Consider the following 27091-nt stretch of genomic DNA (forward strand, 5'->3'; position numbering starts at 1 on the left):
AAACACACACGAAATCAGTCCAGAAACAAGTTATACAAAAAATTTCAGTGACTCTGACAAGCAGGTGGCTTTGAAAGGACTGGGGTTTGCTCAGAAAGGAGCTGAATATCACTGCCTCCTTCCGCAGTGACACGGAGCGATCTGCACAAAGCCAGCCCTGGGCCGCCGGCAAAACAACAGTTGCCCCTGGCAACAGACCGCCGGGAGCAGCAAAATGGCGGTGGCGCTGCTGGTGCAGCTCGCCTGTCTTGCAGGAGCAAAAACCACTTCTACCCACGTTACAAAGAAGCCTGCAGCTTCTTCTTGGAGTAAAAGAAAAGCTTCTAATGCTTTCTTTAAAACAAACAAAACCAACCAACCAAACAAAAACAAAAACAAACAACAACAACAACAAAAAAAAAAAAAACAAAAAAAAACAGGGCTAGCACATGAAATTCAGAAGAAAAAAACCTTCACCCTGGTGCAAACACATCAATACCTTTCAAATATATAACACACATAATTCACTAGCAGAACACATCATCAAACTTTAAAAAGCATTTTAACGTAGACAATAAAAATAAGTTTCTCTCATGTTCATTAGACAGAAAATAATGTGCCCAGTAAGAAATAAACTCCCACAGGTGTCATGGTTTTGACTGGAATAGAGTTAGTTTTCATTGCATAGGCTTGTATGCTGCTGTGTTTGAAATTTAGGCTGAAAATAGTGGTGATAATATATCAACCAGAGCTTTAGTTATCACTGAGCACTGCTCACAGAGCCAAGGACACTTCAGCTTCTCCTGCTGCCCTGCCAACCAGGCGACGGGTGCACAGAATATGGACCCTAAGAGATATTCTCACCATATGACATCATGCTTGACAACAAAAACTGGAGTAAAAAAGGAAGAAGAGTACATTTGGAGGGATGGCGTTTGCCTTTCCATGAAACCACCAGGTGGATGATGCCTTCTTTCCTTTGCGTGAGTGCACAGCATTTGCTTCATCTAGTAATCTATCTTTATTTCAATAAAGGAGTTCTTGCACCTTTATCATTCTAATTTTTCCCCCTGTCCCACCTGGGGAGAGTGAGGGAGTGAGCAGTTGAGAAAGTAATCTGCCTCAAATTCTGAAACAATCATTCTAATTTCACAGAATCACACAGTGACATAAATTGGAAGGGACCTTAAAGATCATTGAGCTACAGCTATATTCATTCAGCTATCCCAATATAAGTAGCACTGTGAAGGTTCCTAGTCTTCACTTTTACAGTATATCATAATTTAGAATAGCAGGTTTTTTCTCTCCTAAGAAAACATGCATTAGACAAACACCACATCCAGAATAAGACATTCTGCGTGACATCAAAAAAAAAATGTCTTTTTTCATAAAAAAAGACATCAAAAAGCATGAAAAGCCCTTGAAAGGGAACACCAGATTCATCACTATATGGAAAAGCAAAGAAGTAAGAAACAACCATTAGCAAAAGTAAGCAGTGGCAAAGGGAAACTGTAAAACTTGAGCATAAAGAACTCAAACCACTTTTGCATGCACAGATTGTTGTGTCAGACTGACTGTTTCTAAGTTCAACCTTAATATTTATTTTAATATTTATTTATTTATGTACATTCAGTAAACTGATGTATGTGATCTGATATCATGCTGAGAAATGTGTATAAAAGGCCACCATTCCTCTTCCAGTGTAATCTCATCATTCCTTTTCCAGTGTAATTCAGGATGTTTAGTGCTTAGTAGGAAGAAAAAAAAAAAAAAGAAAAAAAAAAAGCAGGACAAACTGAGCACAAAATGGAGATTTTGCAGGATCATACTTGGCAATTCAAGGCAGAAGAACTTCACCAAAGCAGCCAGGGATTTACAGATCTCACATGCTCAAAGAACCACTAGAAACAGAAACCTGCACTCATCAAGCTGTGCTTAACAACTGGAAATTAGAAAGAAACAAAAGCACAAATCTGCTTAAGCTGTCACAGACCACTTAATCAAAAATAAAAACTAAAACTAGAAGAAAAAAAAACAACGTCCTTAAATGGAATGTGAAATCTTTCTGTGACAATGCATAGGAAAAGATCATCATAATGAGGCTATAATCCAAGCAGTGCATTGAATGTCAAGGAAAGTTCTACTTAAAACCACCTCCAGAATCCTGAAAACAACACAACTCTGTTGATTCTCCCTGAGTTACATGGTATTATGTCAATATTTAACTCCCTGGTTGTCTCTCATTGATTATAAAAGTCTTGTGCTTTTGATGTCCCAATTTCATTTATTTGTTCATTTATTATTATCATACTAACAAACAGAAGCATGAAAATATAACAAGTAACACGAAGCACTGATTCCACTTTCACTGAAGCATAATTTTGGCTGAAGCTCTTCAAGATTTTCCTGCTGCCATGGGGAAGGTTTGAATTGCAAACCAGTTACCTGCAGCCCTAAAACCTCCAATGTGTAAAACTGTTTGTCTACTATTTTAGAGTCAGATAAGCTGGGAGTTGTGCTGCTTCCTACCAGTTCTGCAAAGGCTATATTTCTGTTTTCACTTTACTCTGTACTCTTGCTCATTCTAGTTCTACAGTATTAGAGTAGTGAGAGGGGAAATTAGTTGGAAGAAATGTGCAAACGTGGTCTGAAACAGGCTAAGAAGAAAGAGATGGGACAATTGCAAATTACTTTTTAGTTCCTATTGTATATTGCAAAACTGTCTGCATTGCAACCCTTAGCACTGTTGATGAGAATCCCTGGGGGATCAGTAGACTTCTCAAGCTCCTGTTATACTCGTGAACCATTATGGCAGTACACAAAATGTCGGAGGTTCTCAGAATATTGGGGGGCCTGCCAGTACTAACAGGTTCTGCCCTCAAACTATTAGGAATGGGACTGAGATGCTTTTGCTAAGTCATGAGGCAAGGCTGCCTTGGATCTACTAGGATTTTATAAATTAATTTGGAGGATTTGTGTACTCATGCCCATTTGGCCTCATGTCTTCCCATTTTTTTCCACAAACACTGCACATTGTCTTCTCTTGCATACAGAACAGTAAACAAATTCCCTTTACTTCCTAATGCTTTTTAAGCCAGTGTAATATACAAACTAATAGTATTTAAGGAAAAATATTTTCCTCCTCATTTATGCACATCTACACATAAAGCACATTAGCCAAACTGCACCTATGCATCACATTCTCTGTCAATCCCAAATAACAATCCAGGTGGCATTAGTTATTTAAATGCAGTTGCCAGCCTCACGAGCAATTCCTAACAGTGCTTACTGTAAAGGGGGGCACACTGCAAGTCAGACAATGTCTGAGTTTGGGACAGTTGGTATAATAAAGACCTGTTTTTAATCTGCAGTTACTATGCCACATACGGATTTTCTTCTGCAATGCTTTGCCTCTAGGAAATAAGGTAGAATATTTTCTACTGTCAAGGATAAATCTGATAAAAGACTTCAAAACCCAGCCTTAGAGAAGTGTACAACAAGAGAATAAAATAGCACAGAAGATTAATAGGTGCATACTTTCAGGAATCAGTTAAAATCATTAATTGCAAAAGATTATAGTTTCATTATATTGCACATAAGGGAGAAGAATTTCTCCCCACACAAAAATTCTAGTTAATCAGTTCTCTTTGGAAAGGAATAAAAATACCGCAAGGAAATGAACAAAACAAAACAACCACACTGCACAACCTTAAGAAACAAAATCAGGCTGAATAAATTCATAATTGTTATGTATTAATACAAAATTACTGCTAAGTACACTTCCAACTCGCACAAGGTTCCAATTTATCATTTAATAATGCAAAGAAATTTAACATGTATACCTTTCATGCCTATAATAACCTGAGGATTACTTATCACACAAAATATATTCAAGTAAATAACCTAGAATTATAAAAGATATGTTTAGATACATTTTATGAATAACAGCAACTACAATTTCAATTTTAATTTATAAACATATTTATTTAGATATTTCATATATGTATATATATACATATATGTATAAATGGAAGCTCTAGATGTCCAAGCCCACACGTTTCATACATCTTACCGAATAATGCACTCTTTTGATTTTTTTTTGCCCTGAATGATTCTGTGAAAATATATGTAATCCAACAATGGTGAGATACTGTTGCTAATACAGCAGATAATATAAAGAGAAATCTATCCCAGAGTTCCTTCTTTGAGTTTTCCAAAATTATAGAAAACCTCAAGATTTTAAAATGAAGGACGATAGTGCTAAGATATGGAGGTGTGCCAGATATGGCATTGTCTCTTCTACTGAGGTGCAAGAAGTCACAGTCATTAACAGGGAGTTTGAAATATAAAGAAGACGTGCGACCATTGCTCAGCTATCAGCAACACTGGCTTAGCTCACCTCACTTGCCTACTGTCACAGTACAAAGCACTGGAAATAGAAGCCAAATCTCTGTTTTCATTTCCTTATCACAAAGTATATGATGAGGTACTGCAAGTGGAAAAGCCAGCAATGTGGAACTTCAGGGCATTTTTGGTTTGCTTTACTTTTCTCAATTCAAACCAAAATGGGTTTTATACTTCTGTGTATGACTTACTCCCGTGTTGATGAATTACAATTATCACTGAAACAGCTGGATATAGCATTGAGAACAGGTGGAGAATTTACCCATCTGCTACACATTAATAACTATAAATAGGATAGTGCAAAAGCAATTGAGTTGAGATCTGTACTACTTTTTAATTATATGTATACAAAACGCTGTATAAAATCTGGCAGTAGCAGCAATAACCAACCCGTCACACATGCACCCAGAAGAGGAATACAGTTTCGGAGATTCACAGAGGCAGCGTAGAAAAATTGAGGAAGATACCAGATATCATAATAAGACCAGCTAGAAGGTGAAAAAAATGTAAGAATGTTTGAGAAGAGACAAAAACAGAGTTAAAGAAATTAGGGGGAACAGTGGAAACTATTTTTGTCATTAACACTTGCTACATTTGATGCAAAAATGAAACAAAATTAAACATCCCAAGATAAAAGCTTATATAATTCACACCAAGGTTACTTTTCCAATAGAAAGTTGAAATCTTCATGGTTTTCTAGATCTTTGATTTGTATACAAATAAGATGTGGTCAAAATGTTTCAGATGATTAAGGCAAGGGGAGGGAAGGCAGGGAACAAAACAACCACAGTACCCTCAGCTGTCTGTGAAATTCCTCTGAACCACAGTGTTTCTCTGGGTATGACAGCAGCTGCACTAAGAGCCTGCTTATCAGAGCTTCCACTGCGTGAATAAAACACAAAATGCATTTAGAGAAAACTGAACGCCTCTATCTGTAGTTCTCACTTCGCATTCACAATTATAGTAATGAAGCTACATTGGCGTAAGTTAAAATGTAGATCAGTCACTTTGACTATACTGCAGTATCCGTAAAGAATATTATTTTGTAGTGTTTTTCTTTTTATTTATAAATTTTCTTTTTCAAACAAAACAAGTGTCTGGCTACACATTACCACAATGGCTAACAAAATCACTAAGTTTTCAGAATTGAGGATTTTCAAAGAGACCATTTTTGCAATTGCAGTAAAACAGATATAAATTGTAAAACTGTTCCATCATAACACAAAACTGGATCACAAGAGAAAAGTTAGTCTCTTTGGTATTTCAAATACAGCCCTAGAGTCCAACCACATGCAGATGATTTTGCTTGGAAGCCTCCTCAGAAAACAAAAGATAAAAAGGTTAAAAAGGTATTAAGTCCCACAGTTCACCGTCTTAGAGTAGAGCAAAGGAGGTGAATAGTGCAGAAGCTACTATTCAACCTGGCCAGTCTGATATACCTAGTTATGCTGTATTCATGTATGCAGACGAGAGCAAACGTGTATGAAAGAATACTCCTGTAAAATAAAAATGTGTAAGACTCAAAAAAGCAGCAAATTAGTATATCCATTAAAAAGGTGGAACAGCGCTAGCACAAAACCTAGATCTGACAGTATATAACAGTACCTAGAAGAAGTGTGATACAAAGGCACCAAAGTCTGTTGAAGCACCCCATAGTGACAGATAGAGAACAGAAATTGCAGAACAGGAGCTATACGGAGAACTTTCTTCTGATGCTGTCTTTGGTTTTGTTGCTGGTCCAGAAGTGAAACTTCCTTAGTTGGATATACAAATTGGAAACAAAAACAATGGCGTAACACATAGAATTAAGTTTTAAAGTAAGTCATTATCAAGTCGCCATTTATCATTTTACATTAACATAAACGAAAGTAGACAAATGAGAACAGTGTGCTGTCTTGGAGCAATTATTTGCCATCAGTAATATATAAAAGTGCAATAAATGTAGCTGTTAGCATAGTAATGCTTTCATCCATCTGTAATTTCAACACTCACTCAATTAGAAAGTAGTAAGCCAAAAGATACCCTTCCTTCTCCACATTAGGAAATAAAAAACACACTGTGAAGTCAAAAGTACAGATGAGAAACCTGTGTGCAGCCTACACAGTCCTGCAAAAAAGAACATAAACAGTGCCAACCACAAAGCTTAGACCTAAACTTACATATGAACTTTAAAAGGCAGGAGGGCTCAGATCTACTGATCTGGTAGCAGACATCTCCACAAGTTATTCATGTTATTTGATCATAACACTGCGAGTTGAAAAAATCCCTCTTCTGTTGCAAAAGCAAGAGTCAGTGCAACTGCTTCAAGAGGTAAATATCAAAATACTGCCTTTTTTTTCTTTGTTTTCTAAGTCACTCTTCATTGCGGATTCAAGAAAAATCAGTTTATTTTGTGTTTCTTTATTAGTTATTCTAAGTACAAGGCTGTGTGCTATACACAATATTGAAAATATCTGGTTACTGGCTGTAGAAAGCTCAAGTTCTGTTTTCCAGCATGAACACTCCATTTTCCATCTCACTTGGATACCAGACAAAATTCTAACTATAACAGACTTTTAATGACTAAAACTTTCACTACATTGTGTCAAGCCAGTAGGAAAATAGAAATAAATGAAAATTTTACCTACTTTTAATGAAAAAAAAAACCAAAACCAGTGTCATCAATTAAAATTTGTTGTCAGATGAATCTGCAGAACAATAAATAAGAGAGGATGCTTTGCTCATGAATCTAACAAATTTGCTCTCCAGCTGAAGATAGTCTTCTGCTCTACATTCAGCCACATGTATCAGAGAAAATGTACCTGAAGCTCATGTTCAATAACACTGTTCACAAGCAGAAGAAATCACTTTTTCAATGACCCTGGCTTGGACTTTAGCACTAAGTGTACATTGAGACAAATTCTATTTATTACATACACTGTATCTACTGTTTTCTTTCACATTATTAGTAGTCATTGACCATGTTATGCAACGGAAAAGCAGCACACTTCAGACATCTCCCAATAGATTGCTGCAGTAACTAACTATACTCTGCTCTGTATCTCTTCTTATTATCTAAAACTATCTACATTCAGTTTGCAATTAGAAAGACATTGAGACCTTGGAGCATGTCCAGAGAAAGGCAAGTAAGCTGGTGAAGAGACTAGAGCACACGTCTTATGAGGAGCTACCGAGGGAACTAGGATTATTTAGTCTGGAGAAGCAGCAGCTCAGGGGAGAACTTATCATTCTCTACAACTTCTTGAAAGGAGGTTGTAGAGAGGTGGGGACAAGAAGGAACAACCTCAAATTGTGTCAGGGAGACTGAGGTTGGACATTAAGAAGAATCTCTTCTCAGAAGGAACGGTGAGGTATTGGAAGAGGTTGCTCAGGGAAGTGGTGGAGTCATTGTCCCTGGAAGTGTGTAAGGAAAGGTTAGATGTAGTGTGTAGGAAGATGGTTTTGTGGACAATATTGGTGTTATGTGAACAGTTGGATTAGATGGCCTTAGAGGTCTTTTCCAACAGTGACTATTCTGTGATTCTGATATGCTTATCAGGTACTCAGTCCTACATAGCCTGATCAAATCTGTTCCTTATCTTATGAGACTGACAATATATTTCTTAGTCTCTCTCTAGAGGAAGCCTGTTAATTTTCATATAAAATAATTTTTACCAATTCTGGGGGGCCCTTCAAACATCATATGTTTGTTTCTTGGACCACAGTCACAGTTAAATAAATAGTTAGATAAACTGTCAAATACCTCTTAGCCTTTCAGTCCAGTACTACAGCATTAGAATTCACCGGCTTTCTTGCTAATCCAGTAATCATATACCCACTGATACATATTCCATTGTGTTTGCTAGAATTTATATTCATGCTACAGTTAATATTAACTAATCTAAGCTTCTCTTTTTATTTCAGCCATTAGATCATGCTTTCCCTTTGTCAGGGGTCTATTACACAGCAACTAGTTCTAAAGCAGAATTATTATCATAAATAACAAAAGTAAACAAGTGAAGAAGATCTACATATTCATTTTGGAGAAACACAAATAAATGAAGTGCTAAAATTAACCTCTCTGAAGTCTCCAGAACTCTTGGCTTTGCAAAATATATGTGCTAATCTCACAAGGACAGACTTCTTAACGATTTCTGATATTATATATTTCTAATTGGGTCAGAAAAAGATGTATACAGACAATAAGAACTCTTCTTGACATAGTAGATAAAATAAACTGGGCAGCAGATATTCTGTGTGTTGTTATACAAACAGATAGAGACTTTCTGGAGTTTAATAATTCCCATTTTACATGCTGCTGCCATATTTAAAACCACAGCTAGGGTACTGTTAGGCAAAATGGCAAGCAAATAAAGCTGGCAGACCAAACAGTCAAGTCAGTTATTGATAGGAAAAATGCAAAATTGCCTATGGATGGTCAGTTTTAGAATCAAGAGTTCAAGTCCGCTTACATCAAGAGCTGTGACTTAATATGAGTTCAGACAGCATTTAGATGAAAAACATGGCTTGCCTTCTGAAACAACTGTAACACTGAATTTCACTCTTGGGTATACTAGTGCATATAAGAAAAAATTTTACTGTCAGTGAAGCTACTTCTAATTTATGCTGATTTAAATGAGAGCAGATGATGGGCTGGCTGTAATCTGCTGTCTAGTTTATAATAGCTCAGAGAATCACATGGAAATGTTATATATCTCAGTGTAAAAACCCTAATAATCTTGGTCTTACACAGAAAAAAAAAAAAAAATAATCAGCTGATGGCATTAATAAAATTGTTCAGCAACACAGAGAGATTTGAAAAACAACCTGGCAACTAGTATAAATATGCCAAAAATGTGAAAAAAAAAGAAAAAAAGACTGAGTGAACAGAGATTTGGACTACATTGCCATGCTTTGTTTCATCTGCTGGCTAATTTTTCAGTGATTGACTAATGACCATATGTATTCAGGACAATCTTAACATTTATACTTGTAAATGAAGGATGGTCAACAGTTGTCAAAACATTCCCATCAAGCAAAAGGCAATTTGCAACTCCAATCCTGTGCCCAAGCCTAGCAGGAAATATGCCTTAGGCTTCTACCTTTCCTCCAAAATTGATGAAGCGAAAAGTAGCTTCACACTGTTCACAATGTCCTGTTGGGGTGAAAGCACTCTGGTTTGGAGCCCAACCAGCTATTCATTTTCTACTCAGCCAGGTTGGTTGAACAGAGCTCTACTAAAAGAGTATGGATGTTGCCATGTCTGGTCGTTATTCATAATTCAAATCCCAAGACTGATTCTAGTCTAGGATTTATTCAACTTGGATGGAAATAACATCTTCAACAATTGTCACGATGCTTTGTTTCATAAAATTAATACATTTTTTTTCCTTTAATTAAGCAGTAAGATTGAATATTACAGAATCTCTTTGGCTTGTCAAGACAACTTTGTGTTTGTCACATTTAAACCATGTCTTTCACAACACTAGTTGAATGGTTTTTCTCCTCACTATGCTGTGTCATTTTCTATTAGAGATAACAAGAGAACAAATACAAATAAAGTCATTTGAACCACTAATTTGTATTAATGCCTCCTTCACACAGAACATCTGTCAGAATTTCAGATAGCAAAATGCTACTAACGGTAAAATAAGTATTGTTATGAGTGATGATAAACATTCTAACTGTATTTTTAATGTTGAAGGACAAATGCTTTGCTATCATAAACCAACCCAATTTCACGCTAATGGTAGAATTTCAAGCATTTTATATGATAACTCTGGCAACCCCTACATAAAGTAGAACTGAAGAAGAATATATTTTTATTAAATGTGATAGATGCAATGTTGTCAAGTAGCTCAGTGCAGAAGAACAAAACATTACTGTAAAGTTTAGATAGGCAACTATATTAACATTCAAGTAATTTTGACTCAGAGAAGCAGTAGCTTTCTCTAGGGGTCTGAAATGGTTACATATGGCTATCAAAAATATAAACTACCATTATGAGTGCAGCCTATACCTGGACTAACATAATGTCAAAAAAGGTTAACATTAGCTTATACTACTTCAAAACACAAACAGCAATATAAAGTGTGTATTTCTATACATCTTTGCACTTGCCAGTATTTTTCTGGAACAAATTCACAAACAATTGTATACACTGTATGCAGTAAGATCTGTTGCATTAAAACAAACAGTTGTGTACATGGAACAAGATGCTTGGATCTCTGCAACATGCTTCAATTCCAGAATTAGCACACCTAATTAGATGAAATCATTATAGAAAAGTGTTGGGCAGTAAAACACATAAGTTGTCCAGGTAACACAGAAACTGACAGAGTGAGAACACTTCTCTAGGAACCTCTTTCTGTACTTCTATTTCATACACCAGATATTCATGAGTAACAGCTCAGGCCTTCATCAAAACTCATGTCCAACAGCATAAGTAAGAAAACTAATAATTGGTGATCACTTAGAGAGATTTTAAACTTATTTACATGGAGATCTGAGAAGAAAGGTAAATGCTGCATTCCCTGTTCTAAAATGATCCATAACACTACAAACTGGTAAAGTTCACTTCACTCCCTGAGAAAATCATAGAGGAAGTCCAGAACACAGTTATGTAGGCTTGAAGGTAGAAAAGACAAGTAGGAATTAATGAATTTGCCAAGAGCAAGAAAAGAGTTTGTGAGACCCTAACAGATGCATCTCAGAACTTACAAGGAGGTCATCAAGAAGATAGAGGCAGGCTTCTTAGAGCAGTGCCCAGTGGTAGGACATGATACCACAGATGTAAATTTGAACTAACCAAATGAAAAACCTTTTTCACCGTGAAGAATATTCAAGCATTGGAATAAGTTACCCAGAGAAGTTGTACAGCCTCCATCTATGGAGGTTTTCAAGACTTGGGCAAGCTGGCCTGGTCCACTGACCCCACTTTGACCTACTGAGGTTTCTTTCAGACCGAATTATTTTATATCTGCAATCTAAATGTCTGCATTTGAACTATTGGCTAAGCTCCCATTAAAGTCATTGGAGATCTAGTCAATAGTCAATAGAGTTTACTCAATAATTCATATGACTAAATGCAGATGTCTATTTTAGGATGAGATGAATCACATCACTTCATTAACTATATTGATTAGCTCATTGTTGAGTAAAGTTAGCTTTCATGGACTTGATCAGCTGTAGCTGTCCACATCATATGCCCACAGTCATATGAGCTCCCCACATGAGGTTTAAAATATCATCTTCCAAACACACAACTCTTCCCACTCAAAAAATGTCTCAAAACTGTACAAGTTCTTCAATCCATCAGAAGTCCAGTTCTAGGAAGAAAATGTAGCAGGGATTTAATTAGAGGAATCAGGAAGCCATGAGCAGTGCCTGTTACAATGTATGCATTAAGGACCACCTGACAGAACACTCAAAGAGCAGTCTCCCAGTTCTTTTGCGCTTATCTCTGATGTCCTCAACAACCAATGACATGAAGTGGAAGTGTCAAGGCCCTGAGTACATCTGCAGGATCCTATTGCACTGCCCAGTCTTTAGTCATCTGTACCCATGCATCTTCCACTGCTCTGGGTGGCAGTGAGTGCCTTGCTATTTTCTCCAGACTCATCAGAATTCTAGTTTTTTTGTTTTGTTTTTTTCCTCCTCGCAATATTATTCATAAGCTAAAAACATTTTGTAATGTCTTTGTTTATATGAAACGTGCTGTGATGCTGTTCTAGTAAAACTTTCACCACCACTCCGATAAGATAAAAACCTAATTGCACAGTTAGAAAAGCTTGAGGCAAGATCCAAACAATATTGAGCAATTCCTAATAAGTTACTGTGATATACTTCCTTGTTCTACTTCAGCAATTATAGGTATGTGACTACAGTTTCTCATCATAAACAAATTATATATTTTCAACAGTTCTCCAACTATACACTAAATCATTGCACATAAAGTAGCACCAGGACAAACCAGCATGCATCACTTCAAGAGATTGTGCCACATCAGTCACCGTCCTAGCAGACTTTATTCATTGTAATGGTCTGTACTCAGGAAGAACAAAATTTGTCACCTACATTCCAAATGAGTTTGCTCTTCCTTTTTTGAATAGTTCAATCAGAGGCAGACTAAGATCCTTATAGGATAAGTCACTCCATCAAAGGAAGAAAATACAGCAGCACCATACCCATAAGTAGAAAGCTAAAGTACATCAGATTACTCACAGGAAAGTTTATTATTTGCAAGACCAAGACTTGAACTGTTACTTTCCAGAATGTAATCCAGAAAATTGTTGTAATTTTCAAACTGCTACGTTCAGGGTTTCAGTGACATATCTGAACAAACCCGCACAGAACTACTAACAAGAGACAAGTTTCTAACTTACCTCATCTGTTTAGAGGATAAAGTTCTGAAATTTAACTGCCATTATAAAAGTATATCCTCAGATACAGAATGCGAACACTTAAGCAACCAATAGTTGGTTCTCTGTTAACTCTCAAGGCAGAAAAGTTTCAGTCACATTTCTGTCAGACTATAGTATGTGAATATTACATGAGGCTGATTGACCAATGATGGTCTCTGCTAAGTTAGTCATTTCTAGCAACTCTTGGGAGTTAAACAAGGACAAATGACATACATATTAGTTTTATGGGTAATTTTGAGAATCCTTTCTTCTAGAAGACATAACTGATAATTTCAACATTTACTTCAGCTGCCTCTCAAATGGTCATGAGAAATATATTTAAGAGTCTCATAAGCTTCAGCTGCATGACAAGTGTTAGGTACTATTTCTAGTAGTTATTTCTAAAAATAACTTGCTCTTTTGCCTCAGTTCAGTTGACTAACAGAGTTTATCTTACAGTGTTTCATAATAAAACTTTTTTTTTTTTTTTTTTTTTTTTTTTTCCCCTCTTGTTTTAGAGCTTTAATCTCAACAACGGGATTTAGACCAGTAGAAGTCAGCAACAGAAATTCCTGGTCCATCAGAACTAGATGAAGGAAATACTCTATACCTGACAGAAAGCTATTTCACTATCACTCCTAATTAGGTAACACCATTAATGGAGAAAAAATGCTTTGTATCTTCCCTTTCTCCTTTTACATCTTTCAATGATTTGAACTCATCTTTCTAGCTTAGAAGCCCTTGGTGCTATGATGTTTTCACCTTCAATTAAGACTTAACGCCACTGCAAAACTTAAGACAGGGTTTTCCTGGTTACCATCCTCTGAATTTAAAAATTAGACATGGTGAAGAAAGACTGCTCTCAGGAACTGACTGCAAGAACTTTGTAATCTATGAACTCCATGGACCCCAGAGAGAAGTAGTGATTAACTGAACTGATCCGTTTGTGTCTGATCAATGAAAACCGTTTCTGTGATTGTCTGACAACATATTTGTCTTTCTACCTTCATCATTTTTTGTAGGTAAGTCATTCAAGCATAGGCTGGTTTCACATTCCTCACTTGAAACTGGTTATTTGGGGTCTGAATCAAAATGTTATACAATCAGTGGACCTCTTGCATTCCTTCCTTCAAGCCACTGCAATGACTTCTCTGATTTTACTGTCTGTATGTAAATAAGGCTGCCAACATTAAGCATTCAAGAACTTAATAAATCACAACTTAATAAATTAGATCCTGGCCTTTTTGAATGAACAAAGAAACACTTCCACCAAAATTTAAAAGAACTAGCAATAAGGTAAGGTAATGATTTAGAGTCTTAATTGGAAAGTAAATAGCTTTCAAAATGTACATATGAATCATTGAAACAGCAAATCAGCCTTGCCTGCAATGAATCCTTGCACTTTCCTACATTTACCATATCTAATACAAGAGTCTGCAATGTATTCTAACTACTATAAATCCACCATAAAATACAACCTTTAGAAAAGAACAAGCTAAAATATACTCCATGTACAAATATATAAAAAAGTGATATACAGTATGAATCTATATATTTTAATCTCTGTATCGGTTAATTTATTTTTATGATGCTAGGAATAGACAGCAAAGAGACTGAAGCCCCCAACTAAATCATGACCAAAATAATTAAAAGACTTTCTTTTTAATACTTTCATAGAAATAATTCCATCTATTCTGTTATACCAAGCTGAAGCACTAGCTTCAGGTTTGGTATATTCAATGGACAAAAGAACGTAATTGCAAGAAAATATATTAACAACGGATCTTATTATTTTTATTATACTAACTTACAAATAATCATCTTTCTGTCAGCACCTTCTTTTTTCCACTTGTCTAGTCTCACTTCTCTTAATATTTTAAAAAATTGATCTTACTTTTTGGTAATTAAATAAAATGAGATGTTCACACATTTAACTTTACTATTAAGGGGAAAATAGGCAGTAGGAGTAACTGGTTTAGAATGGCTGAAATAAACAGTAGAGAGAACAATACTAATGCAGTAATAGTGGGTTGAACACAAAATTCAAGATGCATCTCTTCTCACACAGGTTCAGTGCAACAGATTTAAAGTCAAGTGTAGAGAAAGAAGTGATGCCAAGGAAAGAGCAGACAAGATATGTCAACAGAAATAAATATTTTTATCTGAACAGAAACTGTACTTAAAAAGTATACTAAAATGTAAAAGGACTTGGAAGGCCTACCAGTGAAAACATTAGTTTCCAGCAGCTAGTACCTGACCCAACCTTATCACTAAATGTACAGTTTGAATTTACAAATTCCAATTGTGACCTTCTTAAAACTCTGTCAGTTCGCTACCAGTTCTACATTGCATTGACAGAGTTGTGTAAACAAGATTCTAACACAGGAAAAGAGAAACCCATGCTGAAGATGCATTGTTGCAAGGACACCTTGATATGTCCTTTTTTTCACTATGAGAACACAAAGCTTAGTAGTCTTAGGAATTAAATATTCTTCAATGCCTATTTCAATAACTCCCATTTCTTGTAGAAAGTATGTAAGCAATATGAAAATAAGTAAACGAGGTATTAATACCCTGCAACGTAAGGAATTAATCCAAATTAATTTAAAAAAAAATTTAAGAGCAAGAAACTCTTCATAAATACTATTATTACAACATGAGGATGAATTCTTTTTACAGACATGGAGATTCCAAAACAATCGATTAGTGAGTGAGTTTTAATTGCAGCACAATCACAGACCAGGTAAGGTTTCCCACTTTACAAACTGTATGGAGTATTTCGAGATGCAGCAGTACAAGTTCTACAACTGGGAAGTCAGTCACCATTCCTGGAAGTGTTTAAGGAAAGGGCAGACACAGTGCTTAGAAAGACATGGTTTAGTGGGCAATAGTGGTGGTATGTTGTATAGTTGGACTAGATGATCTTAGAGGTCTTTTCTAACCTTAATGATTGTATGGTTGTAGTAAATAAAGAAGCTTTCTAATTAACACTGGATTCCTTTTTCACACAATGCCTTAGGACAACGAAATCCTTAATAAGCACAACTTTTACTATGAAAGATGAAAAAAGGAAGGAGCCTCACGTTTAATAAAAGAAAACAGTATCAGTTCAAATATTAACAACGCTTTCAGAACGAGGAGAGAGGAAGTTGATTTAGGAGAAGGAAAAAGTAGAAAGAAGCATTTACCTGAAGTAATTCGATTCATACAATCATAGAATCACAGAATCACTCAGGTTGGAAAAGACCTTAAGGATCATCGAGTTCAACCACAACCTAACCATATTACCCTAACTAACAGCCCTCCGCTAAATCATGCCCCTGAGCACCACATCCAAACGGTTTTTAAACACATCCAGGGATGGTGACTCAACCACTTCTCTGGGGAGCCTATTCCAGTGCTTAACAACCCTTTCTGTAAAGAAGTGTTTCCTGATATCCTAACCTAAACTTACCCTGGTGCAGCTTAACGCCATTTCCCCTCGTGTCACCTGTTACCAGTGAGAAGAGACCAACCCTGCTCTTGCTGTAAGCATCTTTCAGGTATTGGAAGAGAGCAATAAGATCTCCCCTCAGACTCCTTTTCCCCCGACTGAACAACTCCAGACCCTTCAGTCTCTCCTCATAGAGCATATTCTCCAAGCCCTTCACAAGCTTTGTTGCCCTTCTTTGGACCTGCTCCAGCACCTCAATGTCCTTTCTGTACTGATGTGCCCAAAACTGAACACAGTACTCGAGGTGAGGCCTCACCAATGCCAAATACAGGGGCAAGATGACTTCCCTAGTCCTGCTCACCACTCCATTCCCGATACAAGCCAGGATGCCATTGGCCTTCTTGGCCACCTGGGCACACTGCTGGCTCATATTCAGCCAACTGTCCATCAGTACACCAAGGTCCCTTTCCATCAGGCAGCTTTCCAGCTACTCCTCCCCCAGCTTGTAGGGTTGCCTGGGATTGTTGTGACCAAAATGCAGGACCCAGCACTTGGCCCTATTGAAATTCATGCAGTTTGCCTTGGCCCATCGATCCAGTCTCTCCAGGTCCCTCTATAGTGCCCTTCTCCTCTCAGGCAGATCAACAATCCCTCCCAGCTTCGTGTCGTCTGCAAACTTACTGAGGGTGCACACAATCCCCTCATCAAGATAATTAATAAAGATGTTAAATAGAAGTGTCCCCAGTATTGAGACCTAGGACACAACACTCATGACCGTCTGCCAACTGGATTTAATTCCATTAACCACAACTCTTTGGGCCTGGCCATCCAGCCAGTGTTTCAGCGGAGCGTATGCCCACCCAAACCATGGGCAGACAGCTTTTCCACAAGAATGTTGTGGGGGACAGTGTCAAAGGACTTACTGAAGTCCAGGTAGACCACATCGACAGCCTTACTCTCATCCACTAAGTATTCTAAGTATTCCAGACAAAACCATCAGGTGCAAAATTCACCTCCTTGAATATCATATGAAACTTTGACTTGGCTTCTATTTTAACCTCTCCTTCCTTCCAAAACAATACCTGTTGCTGTTATTATCAAATGGCTTACCACATCTTTGGAAAAGTGAGTATATACCTGCTTTGGAGAAGACAGGACATATGTTTTGTAGAGACATGACAGCAATCACAAATCCACACTTTATAACTCTGTCTACAACATTTGTGTCTGTGAGGTTCACTCACAGACACTGACTTATGGTCAGTTTAAAGATAATAATTCTTCGAGTGGACTGATCAGGGTTTCCTCTGTACTCCAAACTCTCCAAACACAGTTATTAACTTTTTTATTTACAGCCACGATGCAAGTGCTTCACTGCATCATGGTGCGATAGTGCTTTCCAACACAATGAATGTGCCCTTGAATACAGAACGAAGACTAGAGGAGACATGGGACAAAAGGCATACCTAAATACTTGCAACATCCTGGCTTGTGTGAGTTAAGAGTTCAGCTAGCATGCCAAGGGCAGTGATTACTCCACTGTACTCAGTACTGGTGAGACACATCTGGAGTGCTGTGTCCGGTTCTGGCCTCCCTAGGACAAAAGAGGCAGACACAGCCATGCTGGAGCCAGTCCAGCAAATATATAAAAGAAAAATAGCAACTCTTCCCCTTTAGAGACCTGTAATAACAGAGTCACAGGTATACTGGGCATAGGACTTTAAATAGGCAGCACAACATAAGCATTCGCTGCTCATTTATGATTCAGGACAAAACACAAGTGTTCTGTAGGTCAAAGAAAAATGCTTCTGTTTTACTTCTGTAATGACTACAAAGCCTACAGTTTCACAATTTTACAGATGTCACACTGTGATATCAATCACCTTAAACAGATTCAAAATTGAATCCTTGGGGAAAAAAAAAAATACCCTCTAAAACTAAATTGTGATTTCACCAGAATTTTTGCCTTCCTGCAGTTAAAACAGAGCAATACAAAAACACAACTACTTCTGAAATTGTGATAAAACCTTAATCCAAAATCAGGTTTTGACTATAAACTTAAAGAAAAGAGGAAAAGAAGTGTAATAGAAATCACTAAAAAAATCAGCCAGCAATCAGAGCATATTGAAATTTCATTCTTAGCCAATTTTCAGCATAAAAATAGACTTCTGATAAAACAATATTTAGTGCCTTTTTCAATTAAAAAATATGAAGAAATATTAAGTGTTTTAAACATCCTTCTTTCCTACCATAATTCAAATACCAGAGAAGTTCTAATATTTAGCATTTCAGCTCAAGGGCATTCTGAAATGCCAACAAGCAGCCCAAGAACTGCACAGATTGAAATTTACAACAGACTCTCAGAGGCCTGTCAGATTTTATCTCTGTGGTCACATTTATCATCGGATGCCAGCTCTTACATAAATTTAAGGTGTACCCATGTGTTGGTTTGAGTGCAGCTGCATCACAAGAGCCACATGTACAATTTAATGCTTATTGGGCAGTTCAAAAAAGATTCAGAGGTTTTTATTGACAACTACCATGGAAGTAGTATCAGGATCAGTGTTATGTCATTATCTTTAGTGTACTTCAATACTTGCAAATGTGTGCAGTTATAAGAGAATGGAGTGTGGCAAATCAAATTATCACAATATAAAGCTTCTAGTGCATTGGGCATACATGGTAATGTTGTGGTACTGAGAAGTTGCAGAGGCGACCTTTGTGAGCAGAACGCAGCAGTTGCCCCATGTCAGAGCAGAGCCAGCTCCAACAGCTCCAAAAGAGACCCACTGCTGCCAGAGCTGACCATGCACAATGCTGGTTATGCCTCTGGGAGAACACACAGAAGAAAGAAACTGCAGCCCATGGAGTGACCCACAGTGGAGCAGACTGTCTCCCTGCAGCCCAAGGGCAGCATATACAGCATGGAGGAGCACACAGTGGGGCCGGAGGACTGGGGGAGCTGCTGCCTGTGGGGACTCATGCTGAAACACTCCACTCCCAAAGAATGAGCCATGCGGTACAGACTTATGTTGGAATAGTGTTCGAAGAGCTGGAGTCTGTGGGAAGCCCATGCAGGATGAGTTCAGGAGGAATAAAATCTCATGGGAGGGACCCCACACTGAAGCAGGAACAGAGAAGGACTGTGGAGGAGCAGAAGAGACAAAGTGTTATGGACTGGCTGTAACCTCTATTCTCCTGTCTGCTTGTAGAGAGGAGATTGAAGAGAGAGTGGGAGGAAGGTGCTTTTCAGTTGCTGTTATTTCTCACTGCTCTCTACTGTTGTAAGTTTAGAATACTGTATATTCTAAAATGTACCATATTTAGAATACTGTGTCTAGTTCTGGGCTCCCCAGAACTTCCAAAAAGACAGGGATCTCCTAGGAGACCAAACACAAAGATGACAAAGAGCCTGGAACATCTCCTGTATGAGGAAAGGCTGAGTAACCTGGGTCTGTTCAGCCTGAGGAAAAGAAGACTGAGGGGGAATCTGATTAATGTTTGTAAATATCTAAGGAGAGGTGGGAGGGAAATGGATAGGCCTGGCTTTTCTATTGGCCTAAAATCTGTACATAGGAAATTCCATACAGACATGTGGAAGAACTTCTTTATGGTAAAAGTGATGGAGCACTTGAGCAGGCAGAGAGGTTGTGGAGTCTATTTCTATGGAGATATTAGGATCCATCTGAATGCCCACCTGTGTGACCTATTGTAGGGAATCTGCTTTAGCAGGGAGGTTGGACTTGATGATCTCTTGAAGTCCTTTCCAATCCTTGCAATTATGCGATCCTGTAATTTGCAATAAATTAAATGAATCTTCCCCAAGGCAAGTCTGTGTCGCCTTGTCAGTGATTGGTGGGCAGTGTCACTGTCCTTATTTAAACCCCTGAGCTTCTCCCTCTGTGTCTTGTTCAATGTCCTGTTGAGGACTGCGAGTGAGAGAGCACTGTGGTGGACACCTGGTGCCCAGCCAATGTCAACTCACCACATCTAGATAGGTCAGGAAAAGTTGGGAAATCTTAAAAAATAAAATTAAAAGATTATAAATATAAGTGCAGGTTTTAGATCAACTATTCAGGCAACTGATAGGAAAATCTCCAAAAGCAGTTAGATTTCTAAATTTACTTCTAAAGAATTCTAAATTTAAGGACAAGGTTACTTATGCTCAATTTCTAATCTTTGTACATGACAACTGGATCATTTCCAATGTGAAGGCCACCTGCTAAGGAAGAAATAAAAGAAGCCACAAAGAAAGCACTAACCTAGAAATACTAAAAACAGAAGACTGCCATATGGTCTTTTGCATCTTGTCCTTAGAAGCCTAGCTTACCTCACTGTGAGTAATTTCATTAACCTCCAAAACATAGATGGAAAACTCGCATACCTCATCACTTACATCAGTAAGTGTGATGGTCTAACACAGTCTAATGTTTTGTGGTTTTTTTTCTAGTAACTGCAGAAAACATGTATTTTTTTTTCCCTGACTCAACAGCACTGTGTATGAAATTCAGTCAGAATAGCTTAAAGACACCTAATCCCCCTCCTGCAGCATCAGTTTATGACCTCCTGCTTCAAATGCTTTGAGACAGCATCTCAAACAGCTTATTCGCATGCATCTAATCTCGTCTCCACAACTACACAGTGTCTTAAGCTCCCACCTAGTTTCAGTCCCTACCCTTAGTACTACTAGAAAAAAATCAATTAAATTCATTAATAATACTGAATCTAAAATCAGGTTTGTTCTTCTTTTTGTCAACTCAAACACATGCACTTCAGAAATACTTCAGAAATACAAAAGAAATTACTGGCCAACAACCATCTTAAATGACTCTTACATTCTTTACATAACTCAAGGTGAAATTCTATTGTGAAGCACACAGAAAGAAACCAGAGAAGTGCCCCCATCTTTTTCATTTTTCTTTCTTCACGTCTTAATGTTTAATTGATCATTTCTACCATTGGTCACACTTCATGCAAGCACTTAAAATTAATTATAGGATGCCTTTGCCTGCACGTACGCAATCCCATTAAATCAAAATTCATCACACAACAGTAGTACCCAAGTGATATTTGGGCCTGTTCTGTGCAAAATACTGACCTTTCTTTAAAGACGTACTGTCATGGTGCATTAGTCTTTTGGTCAGCACAACCATGACATGGAATTCTGAACATATGCAGCAACTGGAAGTTATTAACTACTGTAATAACATGAATAAATTCAGTTTGCAGGAAATGAGTACACACTGTCCTTTAAGAATTTTATGACTCAAAAATTTATGTTCCAGTAATCAGAATATTTCATTAGCAAATAGTGAAAATATTTATATCTGATATATAAAAACATTTTTTTTTAGAATAAATACCAGCTTTTCATTTTGCTGGATGAGAAAAAGGAATCTATTCAGAAATCCTCCCTGCAGTCAGTGTACAAGAAGATCAAAACTATGCAAGGATTCTGACAAAGAGATAATGAGTTATGTTTTTTATTATCACTTAAGGTTTGACAGTTCCTGTACATATCATCAGTGTGATCAGATAGATAAAGTATCTCAGCGTACCAAAAAAAAAGAAGAGGCATTTAATGCCCATTAGATTTTGTGCATTCATTTAACAACATCTGGAAGGAGGTCACAATGTTTTCAAGTCCTTAGTTCCACCCTGAACTAACTTAATCTCACACCAATATTTGAATTTTCAAAATGAAGCATTTATGTTTTGCAACACCAAAAGATTATTACACATCATAAAGCAGAAGAAAAAAAAAAAAAAGTATCCTTATCACAAAAACAACCCTTAAAATATTATTATGAAGTTTACAAGAACATGTTAAACTTAGATGCAATTAATAATACGTTAGGCTTCAGGAGACTTCTTCATTATTTAATAACAAGACACTAGAAAAATTTCTACTGACATAACACAGATGAAAATCACCTGGCTCAACGCCAGGTCAATAATCTTCCCCGATTATCTACTTTAGATTTCAGACTTCTGCCTGACCCTGAGTAACACACCACCTCTATGAACTGTCTCATTTCCTAATGGTATAGGGAAAAAATAGAACACACAGCAGAATCAATGTTGAAAGCTCTATGCTAATTGTTCACCTAAGCATTTTTTTCATTTTCTAAGAGCAAAGACATCTAAAGATGGTATCAAATCATTAATGTTGGCAAAGAAGATATTGAATATGAATTCCAGCCGGATAAGAAAACTAGGCAGCTACACAAAACATGTCTGTGTGTCAGCAGCAGAGCTGCAGCAGCCATCCCTTCAGATTTCACACCATCAATGGCCATTACCAACATTAATAAAAACCATCTGCCTTTGCATAGCTTTATGTCTTCATCCCATTGTTTGTTTCAACTGCATTTAGCTAGCCTTGGAGTACTTGCTTCTGAGAGGCAATTTGGAAACTTGTCGAGGCCTGAATACACAGTAAGCAATTAATCATGATTACAGTACTTCCAAAGGTCACACTATTACTCTGAGCACTGAAACTAATCTTTTTCATTCCTCGAATTTAATTCCAGGAAAAAAAAAATCCCCAATTTTATGGTTGTAACTGCTGGAACAAAAAATTAATAAGAACACAGTCTTGTAGATGATGTCATGACTATATGACTCTGGAGATCTAAAGAAGTCTTGCTTTCAAATCCTGTTTCAAGATCAGCACATTCAGTTGTAACTAACAAAACCTGAATGCCAAATAAATGAAACTGCATTACAGCATAACTCATTTCAGAATGACAAGTCCTACTGAAATGCAAGACATCCATTCAGGTAAACCTGTGAGTAAATTAGGATCTTCTCACTTCCCTTCACAGTGATGGAATATTGAAATAAAACTATTATTAATTTTCAGGTCACTTGGATGCAGTAGCTTATTATTGGCTTCACCTTCCCTATTCCACCTTAAAGAACACAAATTGATGAGGTCTTGAATGGGACCACGGGTCAGGAAACTTGGCTGTACTAAATAGTGTTGTTGTGGCTTTATATCTGTTGCAGTTTCCAGGAGAATAAAAAGACATTGCTTTTAGAGTGACCTGCGTACTTACTGTTAACTCTAAATGTTCTTACTGGGAGAACAAAGTACTGTTTTTAAGCTGATTAAGCCATTGAGATTAGTAACAATACTGTTCTTAGAAAATGAGTTTAATATTTTTGCTTTTTCCTCTCTCCATGGTATTTGTGAAGACAAAAAAATATATATTTACTCAGTTTGGTCTAATAAGTAACAGTGGGAAGTAATCAGAAAAGAACCCAAATTCTTTTTGTGGGTTAAATACATATATAATTTTCATTTTAACAGTCCAAGAATATAGATTGGAAAAGGTTTCATCATGGTCATTGTTTATAGATCACATGAAAAAGTTTCATACAGAGAATATCATTGCCTCGAACATTAAGAAACATCACTCACTACATAACATTGTTTATATTACCTGTTCTGGTTACATCTCTGACAGATAACATCTTCAAACACAAAATCCTCTGTAAATCTGGGATACTATGCCTTTTCTACCCTTCCCAACTCCTCCCTGTACTTCATATGAAATAATTCTTTCCTTTCTATAGCCCTAATAAATAATTTTGAACATGAAATATTTTATACTCCCAAGTACCCTTCCACATAATTTTATAGCGATCAGTAGACTAAAAAGCACTTCTGTAGTTCCCTTGGCAGTTCTATTAGATTAGATCCATTAGCATACTCACATATAAACATTACATTTTGAGCTCTCTCTGTTCATAATATATGACTCTAAGATGCTGTTCTTTCTTGTTGCCCATAATGATTCCATGGATTTGGATTTCTCAGTTTTCTTGTAGCTCAGTTTTAAATCCCTCTCTCCTTTTTTTTTTTTTAATTATACATTAACTCATCACAGGTTCTATATTCCTGACCCAGGTGTCTCAACATACTTAATTACATTATAGGCAACCATCTCACTCCTGTTCAGTATTCTAAACAGCTTCACTGAGTTTTAAATGCACAAAATGGTCGTTGTCACACAATTCATTTCTAGCTTCTGCAGTTGTGATCCTGTGCTTGGTTACTAAAAATAGAGCTGCTTCCAACTACCTGAGCTGGAAAGCTAATTACAGAGCTGGTAAACAGTGCTCCTCCCTGTTGAGCAAACAGCAGAATAAGGAGTCTGTTAATGCATTAGAGCACAACATGGTCCTGTGGGTCTGAAATCTATCAAGTGTCATTTATTTAATCATCTGAAGCTTTTTGCTTCATGGATAAATTGCATTTAAGTAAATAACTATTTGACTGTTGGAGCAACAAATCAGAGGGAAAAGGAACAATCGGCTCCTTTTAGGTAACAGTATTCTAGCTTAATTCTCAGCTCGCACAAACCAATGCAATTTCACTGAAGTAAATAGCATATTGTTCAGATCAGATAAAAGTCTAGTTCTCTTATTTCCTGCAGAAGAGAGGCTATCAAAAGTCTGTTTGCAATGGACTAAAGAAATTTTGCAAGTTAAAGTTATATACAAGCAAGAGCAGGTAACTCACTGTAACAAAGCACATTCTCTGCTTTAAAGTACTTGCAGCCTTGTCTGCAGCACAACCATGCACTGCCTAGAGGACAGAAGTTCCACAGGTAGAAGTGACCACACAATATAGATTCTCCTCTGCATCCATCCATGAAACACGTCTCCATGCTGAGTCAGACTGATTCTTTCTATACAGCTCAATACAAGCTTTGTTAGTGACAAGCTTTGGACCAACACACACTCAATAAAATCCATCCTGTTTTCAGCTGTTACTAAAGCAACAATATATAGATAATATATAAGCAGCTGTTACAATCATTGTGATTTAGCTGTGACTCTACAACAAGACTATAAAGCACCCATTACATTTGTACACATTCTGGGACCAGGAAGGAACACAACCTATAACAATTTTTCTCTTTGAATTCAGAAAATAGGAATAAAAAAATTAAGCATAAACCAGACCAGACCAAACCAAATGTTTTCAAAAAAACATTTCTATTTATCCTTCCTAAGTCTCCAAAAATAACAAGTAAATTTAAGCTTCCAAGACTGTATTCAACACATAAGAAAATTGTCATGGTTATATATATATATATATATATATATATTTTTTTTTTTTCTTATTTCAGTATTCCACATCAAAACATCATGTAGTGTACGGGGCATTAAAGTGTCACTGCCCCAATTCCAAGTTCCTATCCCTGTACATTACAGAAGTCACGGGATCTGGCCCTTCCGGGTGGGGGGGCGCTCTCTTGCTGCCTGGCAGTGGGTGCTGGAGGGTGCTTTCCTAGCTGTTCCAAGCTTTTCAGATTTGAATCGGTCCTGGGAACTCTCTCTTTCTCATCTTGTCTGATTTATTAATCTCAATTTCAATTAAATTGTATATATTGTGTTATTTTGTATTCCGATATTATAGTAAAATAAGTTTTCCTCCATAGATTGTTGCCGCTGCTCTTTTCCTCCCTTCCTTCCTTCCCATTTTTTGTGGGACTGGGGCGGGGGGGGAGGGCAGAGGCCTGTCGCCCCTGTCATGGACATAGATTGATCTAGTCAACTCCATGACAAAAATAGTTTTCTGAAGGATAAGAGTATGCTAGTGAGCATAAAATATTTGGTCATCATTATGTTATACAACAGCCATATACCATATGCAATGCATGTATGGATAGTGTTGCTCTCTGACATAAAATACATTATTTGCACAGATCATGTGGGAGAGGAGAGGATGAGCTCCTTCTTCTGTCTCCCGTCTACATGAAATGAAAGTCAAGCTGTCCTCAGCCAAGCAAGTTCTCTCAAAGAAGAGAGGTTTACCAATTTTTAGTGAAAATCATCAGAAAAAGAAGAATGAAAACTGTGGACAGGGGTGGAAATTTGTAGTACAAGAAAGAAGAAAATGCAACAAGGAAAGAAAGAAAAAGAAGAGGAAGAGGAAGAGGAAGAGGAAGAGGAAGAGGAAGAGGAAGTCAGACTACAGAAAAACATTATTATTTCAAAAAGTTGAAACGGGAAGAATCCTCTGGTAATAACAGGGATTGGAGAAAGGAAACAGAAGACCACCTTTCTCATCTCTAGCAGAAATACACAGAAGAGAAATCTGCAAACAACAATGCGGTCCCAACACCGTCAAGCCTAAATCAATGCTAAGGAAGCCAACTCATGTACGAGGACTTGCATAGTTGTCATTTCTGCACATTTCACCAGAATGTACACATCTTGTTTCTGTGCTATTCTGTGTATGCATGCATTTTTTGTATTTAAAACCTAAGATGGAGAGTGTGTGCGCACAGGGAGCAAAACGTTGGACAGTGATGTAAGAATTTGTGTGCATTTGATGGCTTTCATGGCAGAAGCAACAATTTAATGGAATCCTGTCTTTCAGTCACTGTATCGTTTTGCGTTTTCAGACCTTTGTTCGTGACCTAAATGACTACTTTGGACAGTAATCAACATATTTTTGAGATAGATAAAATGTTCTTACTATGGTAGGAAAAACATCTTTCCACTGATACACCTTTCCACGTTCAAGAAATTAATCCAACAAAAAAGCGAATGTACAACAGAAGTAGAAGGGAAAATACTGCTTATTTCTCCCCAGAATTTGCTCTCACCTTAGGGCAGAGATGTTATAACCTTTAGCCCAGGGAGCATTTCTAATTCATTCATTCAGATTTCAAAAACAACACCAATAGCTACTTTTCCCATGAGCCACACAGACCAACTTACAAATTTAAATTACAAATATTTTTACGTTATCTGCATTTGTCAAGTCATCAACTTCATACAGAAAGCCTCCATCTTTCCATTAAGCCAGTATAAATTTTCCAGTCCCCTCAATATTTATAAAAACAATTATAAGAAATAAAGGAAGAAGGGT

At 37.1% G+C, this 27091-nt stretch overlaps 1 protein-coding gene across 7 annotated transcripts in view; it reads right to left on the reverse strand.

The window, feature by feature from the left end:
* PCLO (piccolo presynaptic cytomatrix protein) overlaps positions 1-27091 on the reverse strand; it is a 311224-nt gene that overhangs the window by 263400 nt on the left and 20733 nt on the right. The window lies entirely within an intron of this gene.

This window comes from Tympanuchus pallidicinctus, unplaced genomic scaffold, assembly GCF_026119805.1.
Source record: "Tympanuchus pallidicinctus isolate F22 unplaced genomic scaffold, pur_lepc_1.0 scaffold19, whole genome shotgun sequence".
NCBI lineage: Eukaryota > Metazoa > Chordata > Aves > Galliformes > Phasianidae > Tympanuchus > Tympanuchus pallidicinctus.